Below are 20677 nucleotides of genomic sequence, written 5' to 3' on the forward strand. Positions count from 1 at the left end.
GAGCTATTGAGGGTTGTAGGGGCTGGAGGTAGTTACAGAGAAAGGGAGGGTTGTAGGGGCTGGAGGAGGTTACAGAGATAGGGAGGGATGTAGGGGCTGGAGGAGGTTACAGAGATAGGGAGGGTTGTAGGGGCTGGAGGAGGTTACCGAGATAGGGAGGGCTGTAGGGGCTGGATGAATTTACAGAGATAGGGAGGGTTGTAGTGGCTGGAGGTTGTTACAGAGGTAGGGAGGGTTGTAGGGGCTGGAGGGGTTTTCAGAATTATTGAGGGTTGTAGGGGCTGGAGGTAGTTACAGAGATAGGGAGGGTTGTAGGGGCTGGAGGAGGTTACATAGATAGGGAGGGATGTATGTGGGTGGAGGAGGTTACAGAGATAGGGATGGTTGTGGGGGCTGGAGGTTGTTACAGAGATAGGGATGGTTGTAAGGGTTGGAGGAGGTTACAGAAATAGGGAGGGTTGTAAGGGTTGGAGGAAGTTACAGAAATAGGGAGGGTTTTAGGAGCTGGAGGAGGTTACAGAGATAGGGAGGGGTGTCGGGGCTGGAGGAGGTTACAGAGACAGGGAGGGGTGTCGGGGCTTGAGGAGGTTACAGAGATAGGGAGGGTTGTATGGGTTGGAGGAGGTTACAGAAATAGGGAGGGTTGTAATGACTGGAGGAGGTTACAGAGATGGGGAGGGATGTCGGGGTTGGAGGAGGTTGCAGAGATAGGGAGGGGTGTCTGGGCTGGAGGAGGTTACAGAGATAGGGAGGGATGTCGGGGTTGGAGGAGGTTACAGAGATAGGGAGTGTTGTAAGGACTGGAGGAGGTTACAGAGATATGGAGGGTTGTCGGGGCTGGAGGAGGTTACAGAGATAGGGAAGGTTGTAGGGGCTGGAGGAGGTTACCGAGATAGGGAGTGCTGTAGGGGCTGGAGGAGGTTACAGAAATAGGGAGGGATGTCGGTGCTGGAGGAGGTTACAGAGATAGGGAGGGTTCTAGGGGCTGGAGGAGGTTACAGAAATAGGGAGGGATGTCGGTGCTGGAGGAGGTTACAGAGATAGGGAGGGATGTATGTGGGTGGAGGTTACAGAGATCGGGAGGGTTGTAGGGACTGGAGGAGGTTACAGAGATAGGGAGGGTTGTAGCGGCTGGAGGAGGTGACAGAGATGGGGAGGTTTGTCGGGGCTGTAGGAGGTTACAGAGATAGGGAGGGTTGTAGGTGATGGAGGTGGTTACAGAGATAGGGAGGGTTGTAGGGGCTGGAGGAGGTTACAGAGATCGGGAGGGTTGTAGGGGCTGGAGGAGGTTACAGAGATAGGGAGGGTTGTAGGTGATGGAGGAGGTTACAGAGATAGGGAGGGTTGTAGGGGTGGAGGAGGTTACAGAGATCGGGAGGGTTGTAGTGGCTGGAGGAGGTGACAGAGATGGGGAGGGTTGTCGGGGATGGAGGAGGTTACAGAGATAGGGAGGGTTGTAGGGGCTGGAGGAGGTTACAGAGATAGGGAGGGTTGTAGGTGCTGGAGGAGGTTTCAGAAATAGGGAGGGATGTTGGTGCTGGAGGAGGTTACAGAGATAGGGAGGGATGTAGGGGCTGGAGGAGGTTACAGAGATAGGGAGGGTTGTAGGGGCTGGAGGAGGTTACAGAGATAGGGAGGGTTGTAGGGGCTGAAGGAGGTTTCAGAGATAGGGAGGGTTGTAGGTGCTGGAGGAGGTTACAGAGATAGGTAGGGTTGTAGGGGCTGGAGGAGGTTTCAGAGATAGGGAGGGTTGTCGGGGATGGAGGAGGTTACAGAGATAGGGAGGGTTGTAGGGGCTGGAGGAGGTTTCAGAGATAGGGAGGGTTGTCGGGGATGGAGGAGGTTACAGAGATAGGTAGGGTTGTAGGGGCTGGAGGAGGTTTCAGAGATAGGGAGGGTTGTCGGGGATGGAGGAGGTTACAGAGATAGGGAGGGTTGTAGGTGCTGGAGGAGGTTACAGAGATAGGGAGGGTTGTAGGGGCTGGAGGAGGTTACAGAAATGGGGAGGGATGTAGGGGCTGGAGGAGGTTACAGAGATAGGGAGGGCTGTCGGTGCTGGAGGAGGTTACAGAGATAGGGAGTGTTGTCGGTGCTGGAGGAGGTTACAGAGATAGGGAGTGTTGTCGGTGCTGGAGGAGGTTACAGAGATAGGGAGGGTTGCAGGGGCTGGAGGAGGTTACAGAGATAGGGAGGGTTGTAGGGGCTGGAGGAGGTTACAGAGATAGGGAGGGTTGTCGGGGATGGAGGAGGTTACAGAGATAGGTAGGGTTGTAGGGGCTGGAGGAGGTTTCAGAGATAGGGAGGGTTGTCGGGGATGGAGGAGGTTACAGAGATAGGGAGTGTTGTCGGTGCTGGAGGAGGTTACAGAGATAGGGAGGGTTGCAGGGGCTGGAGGAGGTTACAGAGATAGGGAGGGTTGTAGGGGCTGGAGGAGGTTACAGAGATAGGGAGGGTTGTCGGGGATGGAGGAGGTTACAGAGATAGGTAGGGTTGTAGGGGCTGGAGGAGGTTTCAGAGATAGGGAGTGTTGTCGGTGCTGGAGGAGGTTACAGAGATAGGGAGGGTTGTAGGGACTGGAGGAGGTTACAGAGATAGGGAGGGTTGTCGGGGATGGAGGAGGTTACAGAGATAGGGAGTGTTGTCGGTGCTGGAGGAGGTTACAGAGATAGGGAGGGTTGTAGGGGCTGGAGGAGGTTACAGAGATAGGGAGGGTTGTCGGGGATGGAGGAGGTTACAGAGATAGGGAGTGTTGTCGGTGCTGGAGGAGGTTACAGAGATAGGGAGGGTTGTATGTGGGTGGAGGTTGCAGAGATCTCAAAGTTTTCTTGGACTGGCAAGTCCGCCATTTGTCTGATTGAATAGCGAGCAGCTCTGATGGGCTGAATGGCCCCTTGTGCTGTCCTAACGTTACTGGGGAGCCAGTGATGGAGAGAGGTTTCTTATTGCAGTCGGAGAGAAAAGATTTTCACTGATTGTTTATCAATATTTGCAGCAAACGATGGTATGGAAAATATGAGTCACTCGATTAATGTGACTGCTATTAACTTGCCAATCAGGCACGTTCTTAATCTGCATCATCTTTGTATATTATTCTCAGAACCTGCCTCTTTTATATGACGAACCGATACTTGAATTAATCTCTTCCTCCTCCTGCTCCCTCACATCCTCCCTTGGCCACTGAAGGTTTTCAAACTCACAAGGGGATTTCAGCCGTTGAGAACACGTTGAACTATTTCTAGTTGGTTTTATACCGACTGGACCGCGGAGAATGCTCGCAACTCCCCACTGCCAGTGAAGATTGACTCCCCGCTCGAAATACAGGGTAGGTCACGGAACCAAGCTTACCTTCGGTCGATAACGTCGTGCAAGGGGTTTTGTGATTGGGCAAATGAGGAGAAACTGTCCCCCGTGGCGGGAGGGTCGGTAACCGGAGGGACACAGATTGAGGATAACCGGTAAAAGGACCAGAGGGGGGGAAGAGGAGGAGAATTCTTTTGACGCAGTGAGTTGTTGTGATCTGGAACGCGCTGCCTGAAAGGGCGGTGGAAGCAGATTCAATAGTAACTTTCAAAAGGGGGGAATTGGGGAAATACTGGAAGGGGAAAACTTTGCAGGGCGATGGGGGAAAGAGCAGCGGGGGGAGAGTGGGGACTAATGGGATGGATCTTTCAAAGAGCCAACACAGGGACGATGGGCCGAATGGACTCCTCCTGTGCTGTCTCATTCAGTTGTTCTGTGATTTTCTGAGAGGCCATGCTTTCACTTTGCTGTCACCCCTTCAGTTACATTCTTTGCTTCTCTCTTTCTCTCACTCTGTCTCTCTGTCTCTCATTCTTTCTCTCCCTCTGTGTCCCTCTTTGTCTTTGTCACTTTTGTTCTGCTTTTCGGTCTCTTTCACTCTCTCTCTCTGTCTCTCTCTCTCTCTGCCTTCATATCTCTCTGTCTCTCTCTGCCCCTCTTTCGCTCTCTCAATTTCTGTCTCTTCCATTCTCCTCTGTCTCTCTCTCTCTCTCTCTCTCTCTCTCTGTCTCTCTCTCTCTGTCTCTGTCTCTGTCTCTCTGACTCACTCTCTGTCTTTCTCTCCCTCTCCGTCTGTTTTTGCTCTCTCACTGCCACTCTTTCTATCTATCATTCTCTACCTCTCTCTGTGTGTCTCTCTCTCTTTGTGTGTCTCTCTCTCTCTTTCCCCTCTCAGAGTCAAGATCATTGGCTTCAGTAACCCCTCCAAAGGCGTAATTCAACCTGACACTCCCAAGTGCCAGTACTGAGGGAGTGCTGCACTGTCGGAGGGTCAGTACTGAGGGAGTGCTGCACTGTCGAAGGGTCAGTACTGAGGGAGTGCTGCACTGTCAGAGGGCCAGTACTGAGGGAGTGCTGCACTGTCGAAGGGTCAGTACTGAGGGAGTGCTGCACTGTCGGAGTGTCAGTACTGAGGGAGTGCTGCACTGTCAGAGTGTCAGTACTGAGGGAGTGCTGCGCTGTCGGAGGGTCAGTACTGAGGGAGTGCTGCACTGTCAGAGTGTCAGTACTGAGGGAGTGCTGCGCTGTCGGAGGGTCAGTACTGAGGGAGTGCTGCACTGTCAGAGTGTCAGTACTGAGGGAGTGCTGCACTGTCAGAGTGTCAGTACTGAGGGAGTGCTGCGCTGTCGGAGGGTCAGTACTGAGGGAGTGCTGCACTGTCGAGTCGCCTTGTTTTTGGGTGAGACGTTAAACATTACAGCAGACGAACTGGTTAGAGTGCGTGGCCCAAACACAGGTTCTTTATACGAAGACACGGAGTTTCCGGAATACATTCAATGAATGGCAGGTGCAAATTCAACTTGGAGGCGATGAGAGAGCAGCCATTACTGAGACGTGGCTGGAAGACGGGCAGGATTGGGGACTAAACGTACCAGTTTCAACAGGAAAGATTGGGAAATTTTCAGTGGGAGCGGGGAGGAGCAGCCTGGGTGATTAAGGGTGTTCACCAGAGTTTAACAACTGGGTGCACTGATATTTGAAAACAAGTTGAATTATTTTCTGATGTTCATTTTCCATCGAGTCCACAGCACAGAAACAGGCCATTCGGCCCATAAGCTCCGTGCTGGTGTTTCTGCCCCACACGAGCCTCCTCCCACCCCCCCTCTCTCCATCTCACCCTATCACCATATCCTTCTATTCCTTTCTCCCTCATGTGTTCATCCAGCTTCCCCTTAAATACATCGATACTATTCACCTCAACCACTCCCTGTGGGAGCGAGTTCCACATTCTCACCACTCTCTGGGGAAAGAGGTTTCTCCGGAATTCCCCATCGGATTTATTAGTGACTGTCTTATATTGATGGCCCCGAGTTCTGGTCTCTCCCTCCACAAGTGGAAACATCTTTTCTACGTCTACCCGATCGAAACCCCCTTCATCATTTTAAAGACCTCAATCAGGTCACCCCTCAGCCTTCTCTTTTCCAGAGAAAAGAGCCCCCAGACTGTTCGGTCTTTCCTAATATGCATCCCCACACATTTCTCGCATCATCAGTGTAAATCGGCTCTGCACTCTCTCCAGCGCCTTTCTATAATATGGCAACCAGAAAAGGACTCAGTACTCTAAGTGTGGCCTAACAGAAGTTCAGTTCAGATTTATCATAGCTTCCCTTCTTTTCAAATCTCGAAATAAAATGTGGTACTGAGTTTTTTTTTGTGGTCTTGCTAAACTGTGGTGCAATGTTTAGTCATGGATTTGTACTCTGACGTCCCTCTCTTCCTGTAACCCACCTCGACATGTACCTTGCTGAGTGCGGTTGAGACAGTTTTCTGCAGAACCAACAAGGGGACGGGCCATATTCCTTTTGCGCCCCAACAAGCATGTGAACATTTATTCAATAGTGGTCAAAATACTATTGAGTCCAGAGCAATCTTTGAAAGGAAGAAACGCAGAACGGCCACTGAGATTCTGGGTTTAGTTCAGGCCGATTTCAACGAGACAGAGACTTTCCACAGTCGACTGGGTTCATCAGTTAGGACGGTGGTGGGGGTGGGGGGGGAGCGGGCAGCGGGGGGGGGAAATGACTGTGCCTTGTTATTTATTTGGAAGAAGAGCAGGGAGGGGTGGAGTTCTCCCCGGTGTCCTGGGGACAATATTTATCCCTCAACCGACGTCACTAAAAAAAAAACAGATGATCTGGGTCATTATCACATTGGTGTTCATGGGATCTTTCTGTGCGCTGGTACAACAGTGACCACACTTCAGAAATTGTGCGTCACTCATTGGAAAGCAGGCTGTGAAGTGCTGAAAGGCGTTAGAGAAATGCATGACTTCCTTTCGAAAATATTCGATCAGAATAGTATAACATGGGCAAGGAAACCTCCTACTGATTACCACCTACCGCCCTCCCTCAGCTGATGACTCAGTACTCCTCCATGTTGAACACCACTTGGAGGAAGCACTGAGGGTGGCAAGGGCGCAGAATGTACTCTGGGTGGGGGACTTCAATGTCCATCACCAAGAGTGGCTCGGTAGCACCACTACTGACCGAGCTGGCCGAGTCCTAAAGGACATGGCTGCTAGACTGGGTCTGCGACAGGTGGTGAGGGAACCAACAAGAGGGAAAAACATACTTGACCTCGTCCTCACCAATCTGCCCGCCGCAGAAGTATCTGTCCATGACAGTAGAGCTAAGAAGAGCAAGGAGAGGACACGAGAAGTCATTAGCGGATAGGATTAAGGAAAACCCTAAGGCTTTCTATAGGTATATCAGGAATAAAAGAATGACTAGAGTTAGATTAGGGCCAATCAAGGATAGTAGTGGGAAGTTGTGTGTGAAATCAGAGGAGATAGGGGAAGCGTTAAATGAATATTTTTCGTCAGTATTTACAGTAGAGAAAGAAAATGTTGTCGAGGAGATTACTGAGATTCAGGCTACTAGGCTAGATGGGATTGAGGTTCACAAGGTTAGCAATTTTGGAAAGTGTGAAAATAGATAAGTCCCCTGGGCCAGATGGGATTTATCCTAGGATTCTCTGGGAAGCCAGGGAGGAGATTGCAGAGCCTTTATCCTTGATCTTTATGTCGTCATTGTTGACAGGAATAGTGCCGGAAGACTGGAGTATAGCAAATGTTGTCCCCTTGTTCAAGAAGGGGAGTAGAGACAGCCCTGGTAATTATAGACCTGTGAGCCTTACTTCAGTTGTGGGTAAAATGTTGGAAAAGGTTATAAGAGACAGGATTTATAATCATCTTGAAAAGAATAAGTTCATTAGAGATAGTCAGCACGGTTTTGTGACGGGTAGGTCGTGCCTCACAAACCTTATTGAGTTTTTCGAGAAGGTGACCAAACAGGTGGATGAGGGTAAAGCCGTGGATGTGGTGTATATGGATTTCAGTAAGGCGTTTGATAAGGTTCCCCACGGTAGGCTATTGCAGAAAATACGGAAGTATGGGGTTGAAGGTGATTTAGAGCTTTGGATCAGAAATTGCCTAGCTGAAAGAAGACAGAGGGTGGTGGTTGATGGCAAATGTTCATCCTGGAGTTTAGTTACTAGTGGTGTACCGCAAGGATCTGTTTTGGGGCCACTGCTGTTTGTCATTTTTATAAATGACCTGGAAGAGGGTGTAGAAGGGTGGGTTAGTAAATTTGCGGATGACACGAAGGTCGGTGGAGTTGTGGATAGTGCCGAAGGATGTTGTAGGTTACAGAGGGACATAGATAGGCTGCAGAGCTGGGCTGAGAGATGGCAAATGGAGTTTAATGCGGAAAAGTGTGAGGTGATTCACTTTGGAAGGAGTAACAGGAATGCAGAGTACTGGGCTAATGGGAAGATCCTTGGTAGTGTAGATGAACAGAGAGATCTTGGTGTCCAGGTGCATAAATCCCTGAAGGTTGCTACCCAGGTTAATAGGGCTGTTAAGAAGGCATATGGTGTGTTAGCTTTTATTAGTAGGGGGATCGAGTTTCTGAGCCACGAGGTCATGCTGCAGCTGTACAAAACTCTGGTGAGACCGCACCTGGAGTATTGCGTGCAGTTCTGGTCACCGCATTATAGGAAGGATGTGGAAGCTTTGGAAAGGGTGCAGAGGAGATTTACTAGGATGTTGCCTGGTATGGAGGGAAGGTCTTACGAGGAAAGGCTGAGGGACTTGAGGTTGTTTTCGTTGGAGAGAAGGAGGAGGAGAGGCGACTTAATAGAGACATATAAGATAATCAGAGGATTAGATAGGGTGGATAGTGAGAGTCTTTTTCCTCGGATGGTGATGGCAAACACGAGGGGACATAGCTTTAAGTTGAGGGGTGATAGATGTGGGACAGATGTCAGAGGTAGTTTCTTTACTCAGAGAGTAGTAGGGGCGTGGAACGCCCTGCCTGCAGCAGTAGTAGACTCGCCAACTTTAAGGGCATTTAAGTGGTCATTGGATAGACATATGGATGAAAATGGAATAGTGTAGGTCAGATGGTTTTACAGGTCGGCGCAACATCGAGGGCCGAAGGGCCTGTACTGCGCTGTAATGTTCTAATTCTAATTCTAATTCTAAAAAAGTATTGGTAGGAGTGAGCACGGCACAGTCCTTGTGGAGACGAAGTCCTGCCTTCAAGTCACACACCATCCTGACTTGGAACTATATCACCGTTCCTTCACTGTCACTGGGTCAAAATCCTGGAACTCCCTTCCTAACAGCACTGTGGGTGTACCTACCCCACATGGACTGCAGCGGTTCAAGAAGGCAGCTCACCACCACCTTCTCAAGGGCAATTAGGGATGGGCAATAAATGCTGGCCTGGCCAGTGACGCCCACATCCCACAAACAAATATGAAAATCACAGGTGAAGGGGCAGAGGCAAAAAGATAGGTTACATATTGGAAAACAAAACTATATGGGATACAGAGCCAGGAAGGCAAATATATTAAAATTCTCATCCTCCTGTTCAAAACCGTCCCTGGCCTCCTCACCCCCCTCCCTATCTCTGTAACCGCCTCCAGCCCCTACAACCCTCCTGATCTCTGTAACCTCCTCCAGCCCCTACAACCCTCCCTATCTCTGTAACCTCCTCCAGCCCCTACAACCCTCCCTATCTCTGTAACCTCCTCCAGCCCCCTACAACACCTCCCTATCTCTGTAACCTCCTCCAGCCCCTACAATCCTCCGAGATCTCTGCGCTCCCTCCAATTCCGGCCTCTCGCCCAAACCCCGATTCCCATCGCTCCACCATTGGCGGCCGTGCCTTCAGCTGCCTGGGGGCCCTAAGCTCTGTAATTCCCTCCCCAAACCTCTCCGCCTCTCTCTCTCTCTCCTCCTTCAAGATGCTCCTTAAAAAAACCGACCTCTCTGACTGAGCTTTTGGTCGCCGGTCCCTAATATCTCCTGACATGGCTCGGGGTCAAATTCTGTTTGTTAAACCCTCCTAGAAAGAAACTTGGCATATTGGATGATATCAGACACCCACCATCTCAAGCCACAGCTATCAACACAGGAACAGTGAAATTTGCAAATGGTTTTGGTGTGTCTATTACAACAGTTTCTGAAAACACCTCCTTACGATCACTATCTTTTTATCAGGCTACTGTAACCAAGCTTGATCTTAATCAATCCAAACTCTGCAGCAATGTGTGGTTAGGTGTTGAATTGCTATTTTTGTGAACATACTCACAACAGTTCCTGTTATGTTGGTGTTTCTCACTGCACGGCAATGATGCATTAGACCAGTGCAGCCAACCTTCCAGAATTTTCCATCACCATCCCTGAGTACATCTTGTCCCACCGGCAGGACAGACCCATCAGACAGCAGATCTAGCAATGCAAAACTGGGCATCCATGAGGCGCTGTGGGCCATCAGCAGCAGCAGAATTGCACTCAACCACAATCTGCAACCTCACGGCCCGGCATATCCCCCACTCTACCGTTACCATCAAGCCAGGAGACCAACCCTGGTTCATTGAAGAGTGCAGGAGGGCACGCCAGGAGCAGCACCAGGCATACCTCAAAATGAGGTGTCAACCTGGTGAAGCTACAACACAAGGACTATCTGCGTGCCACACAGCGTAAGCAGCATGCGATAGACAGAGCTAAGCGATCCCATAACCAACGGATCAGATCTAAGCTCTGCGGTCCTGCCACATCCAGCCGTGAATGGTGGTGGACAATTAAACAACTAACTGGAGGAGGTGTTTCCACAAATATCCCCATCCTCAATGATGGGGGAGCCCAGCACATCAGTGCGAAAGATAAGGGAGAAGCATTTGCAACAATCTTCAGCCAGAAGCGCTGAGTTGATGATCCATCTCGGCCTCCTCCTGAAGTCCCCAGCATCACAGATGCCAGTCTTCAGCCAATTTGATTCGCTCCACGTGATATCAAGAAATGACTGAAGGCACTGGATACTGCAAAGGCTATGGGCCCTGACAATATTCCGGCAATAGTACTGAAGACCTGTGCTCCAGAACTTGCCGTGCCCCTAGCCAAGCTGTTCCAGTACAGCTACAACACTGGCATCTACCCTGCAATGTGGAAAATTGCCCAGGTATGCCCTGTACACAAAAAGCAGGACAAGTCCAACCCGGCCAATTACCGCCCCATCAGCCTACTCTCAATCATCAGTAAAGTGATGGAAGGTGTCATCAACAGTGCTATCAAGCAGCACTTGCTGAGCAATAACCTGCTCAGTGACGCTCAGTTTGGGTTCCGCCAGGACCACTCAGCTCCTGACCTCATTACAGCCTTGGGTCAAACATGGACAAAAGAGCTGAACTCAAGAGGTGAGGTGAGAGTGACTGCCCTTGACGTCAAGGCAGCATTTGACCAAGCGTGGCATCAAGGAGCCCTAGCAAAACTGGAGTCAATGGGAATCAGGGGAAAACTCTCTGCTGGTTGGAGTCATACCTAGCGCAAAGGAAGATGGTTGTGGTTGTTGGAGGTCAATCATCTGAGCTCCAGGACATCACTGCAGGAGTTCCTCAGGGTAGTGTCCTAGGCCCAACCATCTTCAGCTGCTTCATCAATGACCGTCCTTCAGTGATAAGGTCAGAAGTGGGGATCTTCGCTGATGATTGCACAATGTTCAGCACCATTCGTGACTCCTCAGAAACTGAAGCAGTCCGTGTAGAAATGCAGCAAGACCTGGACAACATCCAGACTTGGGCTTTTAAGTGGCAAGTAACATTCACACCACACAAGTGCCAGGCAATGACCATCTCCAACAAGAGAGAATCTAACCATCTCCCCTTGATGTATTTTTCTGTTCTTTGACGGGCTGTGGGTGTCGCTGGTATGGTCAGCAATTGTTGCCCATCCCTCATTGCCCTTGGCAACTGAGTGGCTTGCTAGGCCATTTCAGAGGGCATGTAAAAGTTAACCACATTGCTGGACTCACATGTAGGCCAGACCAGGTAAGGACAGCAGATTTCCTTCCCTAAAGGACATTAGTGAACCAGATGGGTTTTTACAACATTTGACAATGGTTTCATGGCCAACATTAGACTAGCTTTTAATCCCAGATTTTTCTATTAATTAATTGAATTCAAATTCCACCAGCTCTTGTAAACCCAGGCTGTGAGGTCATTATCCTAGACTAAGACAATGACATTGTCACTACAGCACCACCTCAGGTCAACAACATTACCATCACTGAATCCCCCACTATCAACATCCTAGGGGTTACCATTGACCAGAAACTGAACTGCAGCAGCTACATAAATACCGTGGCTACAAGAGCAGGTCAGAGGCTGGGAATCCTGCGGTGAGTAACTCACCTCCTGACTCCCCAAAGCCTGTCCACCATCTACAAGGCACAAGTCAGAAGTGTGATGGAATACTCTCCACTTGCCTGGATGGGTGCAGCTCCAACAACACTCAAGAAGCTCGACACCATCCAGGACAAAGCAGCCCGCTTGATTGGCACCCCATCTACAAACATTCACTCCCTCCACCACCGACGCACAGTGGCAGCAGTGTGTACCATCTACAAGATGCACTGCAGCAACGCAACAAGGCTCCTTAGACATCACCTTCCAAACCCGCGACCTCTACCAACTAGAAGGACAAGGGCAGCAGAGGCATGGGAACACCACCACCTGCAAGTTCCCCTCCAAGTCACACACCATCCTGACTTGGAACTATATCGCCGTTCCTTCACTGTCGCTGGGTCAAAATCCTGGAACTCCCTCCCTAACAGCACTGTGGGTGTACCTACCCCACATGGACTGCAGCGGTTCAAGAAGGCAGCTCACCACCACCTTCTCAAGGGCAATTAGGGATGGACAATAAATGCTGGCATAACCAGTGACGCACACATCCCATGAATGAAAAAATCTGTCCAACAATTCTGTTGGACAATGAAGACAGAAATGTTTACTTTGATGCGATGGGCAATCTTGACTGTGCTAAGCGACAGTTAAATTTTGCAGAAACTGGGACTGTTGCAGGCAGGAGGAATGATAGGTTGAAAGTGGTTTTGTAAAGTGGAATAGATTGGTGTAAATGCAGAGAGAGCTGACAGTTCACCCTTCGAGATCTCCCCTGGGTTCCCGTCAGCATCCCTGCTGTGGCTGCCCGGCTGATTCAAAACGAAAGAGGCACCAGGTTCATGTCAAAAGACGATCACACACAGAACTAAATCTAAACCCACAGCTGTCCTTCCCCTGTGGGTGGATTTGCCTCAGTGAAGCTTCCTGTGCCGTCAGCTCGTCAGATAGTGATCGAAAGATCCGTCCAACACCTGCAGAAACCAACCCACTGGCTGCATCACTCCCCCTCTCTCGGAATCTGCCACTATCCCTCTCTCTGACACCGACATTATCCCTCTCTCTGACACTGTCACTATCCCCTCTCTCTGACACTGACACTATCCCTCTCTCAGACACTGTCACTATCCCTCTCTCTCTGATACTGTCACAATCCCTCTCTCTGACACTGTCACTATCCCTCTCTCTGACACTGTCACTATCCCCTCTCTCTGACACTGACACTATCCCTCTCTCAGACACTGTCACTATCCCTCTCTCTCTGATACTGTCACAATCCCTCTCTCTGACACTGTCACTATCCCTCTCTCAGATACTGTCACTATCCCTCTCTCTCTGATACTGTCACTATCCCTCTCTCTGACACCGACACTATCCCTCTCTCTGACACTGTCACTATCCCCTCTCTCTGACACTGACACTATCCCTCTCTCTGACACTGTCACTATCCCTCTCTCTGATACTGTCACTATCCCTCTCTCTGACACTGTCACTATCCCTCTCTCTGATACTGTCACTATCCCTCTCTCTGACACTGTCACTATCCCCCTCTCTCTGACACTGTCACTATCCCTCACTCTGATACTGTCACCATCCCTCTCTCTGACACTGTCACTATCCCTCTCTCTGACACTGTCACTATCCCCCTCTCTCTGACACTGTCACTATCCCTCTCTCTGACACTGTCACTATCCCTCTCTCTGATACTGTCACTATCCCCCTCTCTGACACTGTCACTATCCCTCTCTCTGACACTGTCACTATCCCCCTCTCTCTGACACTGTCACTATCCCTCTCTCTGACACTGTCACTATCCCTCTCTCTGACACTGTCACTATCCCCCTCTCTCTGACACTGTCACTATCCCTCACTCTGATACTGTCACCATCCCTCTCTCTGACACTGTCACTATCCCTCTCTCTGACACTGTCACTATCCCCCTCTCTCTGAGACTGTCACTATCCCTCTCTCTGACACTGTCACTATCCCTCTCTCTGATACTGTCACTATCCCCCTCTCTGACACTGTCACTATCCCTCACTCTGACACTCTCACTATCCCTCTCTCTGACACTGTCACTATCCCTCTCTCTGACACTGTCACTATCCCTCTCTCTGATACTGTCACTATCCCTCTCTCTGATACTGTCACTATCCCTCAATCTGATACTGTCACTATCCCTCTCTCTGACACTGTCACTATCCCCCTCTCTCTGAGACTGTCACTATCCCTCTCTCTGACACTGTCACTATCCCTCTCTCTGATACTGTCACTATCCCCCTCTCTGACACTGTCACTATCCCTCACTCTGACACTCTCACTATCCCTCTCTCTGACACTGTCACTATCCCTCTCTCTGACACTGTCACTATCCCTCTCTCTGACACTGTCACTATCCCCCTCTCTGACTCTGTCACTATCCCTCTCTCTGATACTGTCACTATCCCTCACTCTGACACTCTCACTTTCCCTCTCTCTGATACTGTCACCATCCCTCTCTCTGACACTGTCACTATCCCTCTCTCTGACACTGTCACTATCCCTCTCTCTGATACTGTCACTATCCCTCACTCTGACACTGTCACTATCCCTCTCTCTGACACTGTCACTATACCTCTCTCTGACACTTTCACTATACCTCTCTCTGATACTGTCACTATCCCTCACTCTGACACTGTCACTATCTCTCTCTCTGATACTGTCACTATCCCTCTTTCTGATACTGTCACTATCCCTCTCTCTGACACTGTCACTATCCCTCACTCTGACACTGTCACTATCCCCCTCTCTGATACTGTCACGATCCCTCACTCTGACACCGTCACTATTCCTCTCTCTGACACCGTCACTAACCCCCTCTCTCTGAAACTGTCACTATCCCTCTCTCTGACACTGTCACTATCCCTCACTCTGACACTGTCACTATCCCTCTCTCTGATACCGTCACTATCCCTCTCTCTGACACTGTCACTATCCCTCTCTCTGACACTGTCACTATCCCTCACTCTGACACTGTCACTATCCCTCTCTCTGACACTGTCACTATCCGTCTCTCTGAAACTGTCACTATCCCTCTCTCTGACACTGTCACTATCGCTCTCTCTGACACTGTCACTATCCCCTCTCTCGGAAACTGTCACTATCCCTCTCTCTGACACTGTCACTATCCCTCTCTCTGATACCGTCACTATCCCTCTCTCCGATACCGTCACTATCCCCCTCTCTCTGAAACTGTCACTATCCCTCTCTCTGACACTGTCACTATCCCCCTCTCTCTGACACTGTCACTATCCCCCTCTCTGACACTGTCACTATCCCCCTCTCTCTGACACTGTCACTATCCCTCTCTCTGATACTGTCACTATCCCTCTCTCTGACACTGTCACTATCCCTCACTCTGAAACTGTCACTATCCCTCTCTCTGATACTGTCACTATCCCTCTCTCTGACACTGTCACTATCCCTCTCTCTGATACTGTCACTATCCCTCTCTCTGACACTGTCACTATCCCCCTCTCTCTGACACTGTCACTATCCCTCTCTCTGACACTGTCACTATCCCTCTCTCTGATACTGTCACTATCCCTCCCTCTGACACTGTCACTATCCCTCTCTCTGACACTGTCACTATCCCCCTCTCCCTGACACTGTCACTATCCCTCTCTCTGATACTGTCACTATCCCTCTCTCTGACACTGTCACTATCCCTCATTCTGACACTGTCACTATCCCTCTCTCTGATACTGTCACTATCCCTCTCTCTGATACTGTCACGATCCCTCACTCTGACACTGTCACTATCCCTCTCTCTGATACCGTCACTATCCCTCTCTCTGACACTGTCACTATCCCTCTCTGTGACACTGTCACTATCCCTCACTCTGACACTGTCACTATCCCTCTCTCTGATACTGTCACTATCCCTCTCTCTGACACTGTCACTATCCCTCTCTCTGATACTGTCACTATCCCTCTCTCTGACACTGTCACTATCCCTCTCTCTGAAACTGTCACTATCCCTCTCTCTGACACTGTCACTATCCCTCTCTCTGACACTGTCACTATCCCTCTCTCTGAAACTGTCACTATCCCTCTCTCTGACACTGTCACTATCGCTCTCTCTGACACTGTCACTATCCCCTCTCTCGGAAACTGTCACTATCCCTCTCTCTGACACTGTCACTATCCCTCTCTCTGATACCATCACTATCCCTCTCTCCGATACCGTCACTATCCCCCTCTCTCTGAAACTGTCACTATCCCTCTCTCTGACACTGTCACTATCCCCCTCTCTCTGACACTGTCACTATCCCTCTCTCTGACACTGTCACTATCCCCCTCTCTGACACTGTCACTATCCCCCTCTCTCTGACACTGTCACTATCCCTCTCTCTGATACTGTCACTATCCCTCTCTCTGACACTGTCACTATCCCTCACTCTGAAACTGTCACTATCCCTCTCTCTGATACTGTCACTATCCCTCTCTCTGACACTGTCACTATCCCTCTCTCTGATACTGTCACTATCCCTCTCTCTGACACTGTCACTATCCCCCTCTCTCTGACACTGTCACTATCCCTCTCTCTGACACTGTCACTATCCCTCTCTCTGATACTGTCACTATCCCTCCCTCTGACACTGTCACTATCCCTCTCTCTGACACTGTCACTATCCCCCTCTCCCTGACACTGTCACTATCCCTCTCTCTGATACTGTCACTATCCCTCTCTCTGACACTGTCACTATCCCTCATTCTGACACTGTCACTATCCCTCTCTCTGATACTGTCACTATCCCTCTCTCTGATACTGTCACGATCCCTCTCTCTGACACTGTCACTATCCCTCTCTCTGATACTGTCACTATCCCCCTCTCTGCCACTGTCACTATACCTCTCTCTGATGCTGTCACTATCCCTCACTCTGACACTGTCACTATCCCTCTCTCTGATACTGTCACCATCCCTCTCTCTGACACTGTCACTATCCCTCTCTCTGACACTGTCACTATCCCTCTCTCTGATACTGTCACTATCCCTCACTCTGACACTGTCACTATCCCTCTCTCTGACACTGTCACTATCCCTCTCTCTGATACTGTCACTATCCCTCAGTCTGACACTGTCACTATCCCTCTCTCTGACACTTTCACTATCCCTCTCTCTGATACTGTCACTATCCCTCACTCTGACACTGTCGCTATCCCTCTCTCAGATACTGTCACTATCCCTCACTCTGACACTGTCACTATCCCTCTCTCTGAAACTGTCACTATCCCCCTCTCTCTGACACTGTCACTATCCCTCTCTCTGACACTGTCACTATCCCTCTCTCTGATACTGTCACTATCCCCCTCTCTGACACTGTCACTATCCCTCTCTCTGATACTGTCACTATCCCCCTCTCCCTGACACTGTCACTATCCCTCTCTCTGATACTGTCACTATCCCTCTCTCTGACACTGTCACTATCCCTCATTCTGACACTGTCACTATCCCTCTCTCTGATACTGTCACTATCCCTCTCTCTGACACTGTCACTATCCCCCTCTCTGACTCTGTCACTATCCCTCTCTCTGATACTGTCACTATCCCTCACTCTGACACTCTCACTATCCCTCTCTCTGATACTGTCACCATCCCTCTCTCTGACAATGTCACTATCCCTCTCTCTGACACTGTCACTATCCCTCTCTCTGATACTGTCACTATCCCTCACTCGGACACTCTCACTATCCCTCTCTCTGACACTGTCACTATCCCTCTCTCTGATACTGTCACTATCCCTCTCTCTGATACTGTCACTATCCCTCACTCTGACACTGTCACTATCCCTCTCTCTGACACTGTCACTATCCCTCTTTCTGATACTGTCACTATCCCTCACTCTGACACTGTCACTATCCCTCTCTCTGATACTGTCACGATCCCTCTCTCTGACACTGTCACTATCCCTCTCTCTGCTACTGTCACTATCCCCCTCTCTGACACTGTCACTATCCCTCTCTCTGATACTGTCACTATCCCTCACTCTGACACTGTCACTATCCCTCTCTCTGATACTGTCACTATCCCTCACTCTGACACTGTCACTATCCCTCTCTCTGACACTGTCACTATCCCTCTCTCTGATACTGTCACTATCCCTCACTCTGATACTGTCACCATCCCTCTCTCTGACACTGTCACTATCCCTCTTTCTGACACTGTCGCTATCCCTCTCTCAGATACTGTCACTATCCCTCACTCTGACACTGTCACTATCCCTCTCTCTGAAACTGTCACTATCCCCCTCTCTCTGACACTGTCACTATCCCTCTCTCTGACACTGTCACTATCCCTCTCTCTGATACTGTCACTATCCCCCTCTCTGACACTGTCACTATCCCTCTCTCTGATACTGTCACTATCCCCCTCTCCCTGACACTGTCACTATCCCTCTCTCTGATACTGTCACTATCCCTCTCTCTGACACTGTCACTATCCCTCATTCTGACACTGTCACTATCCCTCTCTCTGATACTGTCACTATCCCTCTCTCTGACACTGTCACTATCCCCCTCTCTGACTCTGTCACTATCCCTCTCTCTGATACTGTCACTATCCCTCACTCTGACACTCTCACTATCCCTCTCTCTGATACTGTCACCATCCCTCTCTCTGACAATGTCACTATCCCTCTCTCTGACACTGTCACTATCCCTCTCTCTGATACTGTCACTATCCCTCACTCGGACACTCTCACTATCCCTCTCTCTGACACTGTCACTATCCCTCTCTCTGATACTGTCACTATCCCTCTCTCTGATACTGTCACTATCCCTCACTCTGACACTGTCACTATCCCTCTCTCTGACACTGTCACTATCCCTCTTTCTGATACTGTCACTATCCCTCACTCTGACACTGTCACTATCCCTCTCTCTGATACTGTCACGATCCCTCTCTCTGACACTGTCACTATCCCTCTCTCTGATACTGTCACTATCCCCCTCTCTGACACTGTCACTATCCCTCTCTCTGATACTGTCACTATCCCTCACTCTGACACTGTCACTATCCCTCTCTCTGATACTGTCACTATCCCTCTTTCTGACACTGTCACTATCCCTCTCTCTGATACTGTCACTATCCCTCACTCTGACACTGTCACTATCCCTCTCTCTGATACTGTCACCATCCCTCTCTCTGACACTGTCACTATCCCTCTCTCTGATACTGTCACTATCCCTCACTCTGACACTGTCACTATCCCTCTCTCTGATACTGTCACTATCCCTCATCTGACACTGTCACTATCCCTCTCTCTGATACTGTCACTATCCCTCTCTCTGACACTGTCACTATCCCTCTCTCTGATACTGTCACTATCCCTCACTCTGACACTGTCACTATCCCCCTCTCTGATACTGTCACTATCCCTCACTCTGACACCGTCACTATTCCTCTCTCTGACACCGTCACTATCCCCCTCTCTCTGACACTGTCACTATCCCTCTCTCTGACACTGTCACTATCCCTCTCTCTGATACTGTCATTATCCCTCACTCTGACACTGTCACTATCCCTCTCTCTGATACCGTCACTGTCCCTCTCTCTGACACTGTCACTATCCCTCTCTGTGACAATGTCACTATCCCTCTCTCTGACACTGTCACTATCCCTCTCTCTGATACTGTCACTATCCCTCTCTCTGACACTGTCACTATCCCTCTCTCTGAAACTGTCACTATCCCTCTCTCTGACACTGTCACTATCCCTCTCTCTGATACTGTCACTATCCCTCTCTCTGACACTGTCACTATCCCTCTCTCTGATACTGTCACTATCCCTCTCTCTGACACTGTCACTATCCGTCTCTCTGAAACTGTCACTATCCCTCTCTCTGACACTGTCACTATCACTCTCTCTGACACTGTCACTATCCCCTCTCTCGGAAACTGTTACTATCCCTCTCTCTGACACTGTCACTATCCCTCTCTCTGATACCGTCACTATCCCTCTCTCCGATACCGTCACTATCCCCCTCTCTTTGACACTGTCACTATCCCCCTCAATCTGACACTGTCACTATCCCTGTCTCTGACACTGTCACTATCCCCCTCTCTGCCACTTTCACTATCCCCCTCTCTCTGACACTGTCACTAACCCTCTCTCTGACACTGTCACTATCCCTCTCTCTGACACTGTCACTATCCCTCACTCTGAAAATGTCACTATCCCTCTCTCTGATACTGTCACTATCCCTCTCTCTGACACTGTCACTATCCCTCTCTCTGATACTGTCACTGTCCCTCTCTCTGACACTGTCACTATCCCCCTCTCTCTGACACTGTCACTATCCCTCTCTCTGACACAGTCACTATCCCTCTCTCTGATACTGTCACTATCCCTCCCTCTGACACTGTCACTATCCCTCTCTCTGACACTGTCACTATCCCTCTCTCTGACACTGTCACTATCCCCCTCTCCCTGACACTGTCACTATCCCTCTCTCTGATACTGTCACTATCCCTCTCTCTGACACTGTCACTATCCCTCATTCTGACACTGTCACTATCCCTCTCTCTGATACTGTCACTATCCCTCTCTCTGATACTGTCACGATCCCTCACTCTGACACTGTCACTATCCCTCTCTCTAATACTGTCACTATCCCCCTCTCTGACACTGTCACTATACCTCTCTCTGACACTGTCACTATCCCTCTCTCTGATACTGTCACTATCCCTCACTCTGACACTGTCACTATCCCTCTCTCTGATACTGTCACTATCCCTCTCTCTGACACTGTCACTATCCCTCTCTCTGACACTGTCACTATCCCTCACTCTGATACTGTCTCCATCCCTCTCTCTGACACTGTCACTATCCCTCTCTCTGACACTGTCACTATCCCTCTCTCTGATACTGTCACTATCCCTCACTCTGACACTGTCACTATCCCTCTCTCTGATACTGTCACTATCCC

At 49.8% G+C, this 20677-nt stretch overlaps 1 protein-coding gene across 2 annotated transcripts in view; it reads left to right on the forward strand.

The window, feature by feature from the left end:
• The first annotated feature begins 3140 nt into the window (after positions 1 to 3140).
• The window catches only part of LOC137352774 (B-cell receptor CD22-like), a 76843-nt gene continuing 59306 nt past the window's right edge, over positions 3141 to 20677 (forward strand). Inside the window, exon 1 of one of the 2 annotated variants that reach the window (XM_068018580.1) lies at positions 3141 to 3322. The gene's annotated coding sequence lies outside the window, so the exon portion shown is untranslated. The remainder of the gene's footprint in view (positions 3323 to 20677) is intronic. The other variant, XM_068018579.1, reaches the window with a different exon arrangement.

This window comes from Heterodontus francisci, chromosome 39 (genome assembly GCF_036365525.1).
Source record: "Heterodontus francisci isolate sHetFra1 chromosome 39, sHetFra1.hap1, whole genome shotgun sequence".
NCBI lineage: Eukaryota > Metazoa > Chordata > Chondrichthyes > Heterodontiformes > Heterodontidae > Heterodontus > Heterodontus francisci.